Here is a 3,866-nt window from a genome sequence, read left to right on the forward strand (position 1 = left end):
AAAACCATAGTTTGACTAGACAGACCTTTGTTGGCAAAGCAATGTCTCTGCTTTTTAATATGCTCTTTCGCTTGGTCATAGCTTTTCTTCCAAGGAGCAAGCATCTTTTAATTTCAAGGCTTCAGTAACCATCTGCAGGGATTTTGAAGCCCAAAAATTTAATGTCTCACTGTTTCCATTATTCCCCATCTATTTTCCATGAAGTAATGGGACCAGATGCCAAGGTCTTAATTTTTTGAATGTTGAGTTATAAGCCAACTTTTTCACTCGCTTCTTTCACTTTCTGCAAGAGACTCTCTAGTTTTTCTTCACTTTCTGCCATAAGGATGGTGTCATCTACATATCTGAGGTTATTGATATTTCTCCCAGAAATCTTGATTCTAGCTTGTGCTTCCTCCAGCTTGAAATTTCACATGATGTACTCTGCATATAAGTTAAATGAGCATGGTGACAATATACATCCTTGACACACTCCTTTCCCAATTTGGAACTGGTCTGGTGTTGCATGCCCAGTTCTAACTATTGCTTGTTGACTTGCATACAGATTTCTCAGGAAGCAGGTAAGGTAGTCTGGTATTTCCATATCTTGGAGAATTTTCCACAGTTTGTTGTGATCCATGCAATCTAAGTCTTTGGCATAGTCAAAAAAGCAGATGTTTTTTTGGAATTTTATTGTTTTTTCTATAATGCAATGGATGGTGGTAATTTGAAATCTGGTTCCTCTGACTTTTCTAAATCCAGCTTAAACATCTGGAAGTTCACGGTTCATGTACTGTTGAAGCCTTGATTGGAGAATTTTGAGCATTACTTTGTTGGCTGTGAGATGAGTGCAGCTGTGTGGTAGTTTGAATATTTTATTTGCATTGTCTTTCTTAGGAGTTGGAATAAAAACTGATTTTTCCAGTCCTATGGCCACTGCTGTCTTTTCCAAATTCACTGATACATTGAGTGCAGCACTTTCACAGCATCATCTTTTAGGATTTGAAATAGCTCAACTGAAATTTTATCACCTACACTAGCTTTGTTCATAGTGATGCTTCCTAAGACTCACTTGAATTCACATTCCAGGATGTCTGGCTCTAGATGAGTGATCACATCATCATGGTTATCTGGGTCATGAAGATCTTATTTGTATAGTTCTTCTGTGTATTCTTGCCACCTCTTCTTACTATCTTCTGCTTCTGTTAGGTCCATACCATTTCTGTCTTTATTGTGCCCATTTTTCCACGAAATGTTCTCTTTGGTATCTCTAATTTTCTTGAAAAGATCTTTAGTTTTTCCCATTCTATTGTTTTCCTCTATTTCTTTGCATTGGTCACTGAGGAGGGCTTTCTTACCTCTCCTTGCATTCTTTGGAAATCTGCATTCAGATGGGTATATCTTTCCTTTTCTCCTTTGCCTTTAGCTTCTCTTCATCATGTGTTGGTTTATGCCAATTCTGCCTTTGTTCCTATAGAAGCTACTATATTTTTTAACATGCACCATTATTTTTGTACCATACAGAAAAAATAATAAATAAAAATTTCAAGTAGAATTATGACATGCCATTCATCTAATAATAAATTACTTTTTTGATGTTAAAAGTGTGAAAGAAATTTATAGCTCAAAATCAATATGATACAGTTGACTATTTTTGAAACTTTGTGGAGATTAAATCATCTGGGCAAGCAGAGTGAAAAATGAATGTCTTGAGGAAATATGATAAGTTAGAGATGAGGTGGAGGAATGAGAGATGAAGAAATTATAGGTTTAGTCAATTTCTCTTTGATCTTAGCTGTCAGTGGGAAGGAGCTGGAAGAGAACACGCTATCCAGTGAACTTCTTTTCCACTTTTCTAACTGTGGGAGCAACAGTCCACATTTGAATTTTGAAGACTGATTAAAAGAAATGAGTGCTTTTTCACAATGTGTTTGTCACCAGACCATGTGTGTCATGAAGATCACTGCTAAATCTAAACTGGGAAAGGAAATAACTCATATCAGCATCATCATAATTGGACATTTAGACTCTGGCAGGTCTACCACAACTAGACATCTGATCTGCAGATATGGGATCAACACAACAACCATTAAAAAAAATTGAGAAGGAGGCTGCTGAGATGGGAAAGAGATTATTCAACGTTGCCTGGGTCTTGGATAAACTGAAAGCTAAAGTTGAGCTTGGTATCACCATTGATAGAAATCTCCCTGTGAAAATTCAAGACCAGTGATATTATGTGACCATTATTGATGCCCCAGGACACACAGACTTTATAAAAAATGTGATTACAGGCACATCTCAAACTGACTCTGTGGTGTTCTGATGGCCGCTGATGGTAGTGGCGAATTTGAATCAGATATCTCCAGGAATGAACAGACTTGTGAGCATGCTCCTCTGGCTTACACACTGGGAGTGAAACAATTAATTGTTAGTTTTAACAAGATAGGTCCACTGAGCCACCCTATAGCTAAAAGAAATACAAGAAAGTCTTTAAGGAAGTCAACACCTACTTTTAGAAAACTGGCTACACACCCAACACAGCATTATTTGTGCCAATGTTTATTTGTAATTGTGGCATGCTGGAACCTACTGGAACTAAGTGTTAACATGCCTTGGTTCAAGGGATAAAAAGCTACCTATAATAGTGGTGGTGCCTGTGGAACCACGCTACTTGAAACTCTAGATTGTATCCTGCTACCAGCTCATCCAGCTGTTAAACACTTTCATCTGCTCTTGTTGCTGTTCTGTCACTCAGTCATGTCCAACTCTTTGCAACTCCGTGGACTCCAGCATGCCAGGCTTCCCTGTCCTTCACTATCTCCTGGAGTTTGTGCAAACTCATATCAATTGACTCAGAGATACCATCCAACCATCTCATCCTGTCATCCCCTTCTCCTCCTGCCTTCAATCTTTGCCAGCATCAGGGCTTTTTCCAAAGAGTCGGCTCTTCACATCTCTTCTAGGACACTTATAAAATTGGTAGTATTTGTACTATCCACGTGTGCTGAGTGAAGACTGGTGTTCTTAAACTCAGCATGGTGGTTCAGTCAATGAGGTCTATTGAAATGCAACACAAACCTTTTCGTGAAACTCTCCCTGAGGACAACACGGCCTTCAATGTCAAGAACATGTCTGTCAAAGATGTCTATTGTGGTAGCATGCCTTACATGATTTTTACAACAGCAAAAATGACCCACCAATGGACACAGCTGACTTCATGGCTCAGGTGATTATCCTAATCCAGTAGCCTAAATATGCATCACGTTGGATCATCACACAACTTAAATTGCTTGCAATTTTGCTGAGCTAAATGGAATATTTATTATTGTTCTGGGAAAATCTAGAAAATATCAGCCAAATTCTTGAAATCTGTTGATTCTACCATCATGATATGGTTCTTGACAAGCTCATGTGTGTTGATAGCTTCTGTGACAATACTCATCTGGGGCACTTTCTTGTTGATGATATGAGATATGTTTGCTGTGGGTGTCATAAAAGTTGTGGACAAGGAGATGACTAGAGCTGGTATGGTCACCAAGTATGCCCAAGAAGCTCAGAACGCTAAATGAGTATTTTCCCCAATACCTGCCACCCCAGTCTTAATCATCGGTGGAAGAACTGTTTCAGAACTATTTATCTCAGTTGAAAAAGCCATTTCAGTTTAATAGTAAAAAACTGATTAAGGGTAACAATGCTTCATAAAACCTTCAGAAGGAAAGGAGGATGTCTTCTGGGCAGTTTTCATGTGTATGAATGGTTTTGTGACAATTTTAAGTTGTTAGTTTTTAAGTTATAAGTTTTGAAATTATTAGTGTATTTTCTGTGTGTGTGTGTGTTTTTTTTTTTTTTAATGTAAACGACTTGACCAAAATCTGTCACAGAATTTG

General features: G+C 38.0%; 2 pseudogenes; both read left to right on the plus strand.

Moving 5' to 3' along the window:
* The first annotated feature begins 1,923 nt into the window (after window positions 1-1,923).
* Window positions 1,924-2,450, plus strand: LOC136147891 (elongation factor 1-alpha, somatic form-like; annotated as a pseudogene).
* Window positions 2,451-2,770: 320 nt separating this feature from the next.
* On the plus strand, window positions 2,771-3,548 carry LOC136147892 (elongation factor 1-alpha 1 pseudogene; annotated as a pseudogene).
* Window positions 3,549-3,866: the final 318 nt, after the last annotated feature.

The sequence above is a fragment of the Muntiacus reevesi genome, chromosome 16 (assembly GCF_963930625.1).
Source record: "Muntiacus reevesi chromosome 16, mMunRee1.1, whole genome shotgun sequence".
In the NCBI taxonomy this organism is placed as follows: domain Eukaryota; kingdom Metazoa; phylum Chordata; class Mammalia; order Artiodactyla; family Cervidae; genus Muntiacus; species Muntiacus reevesi.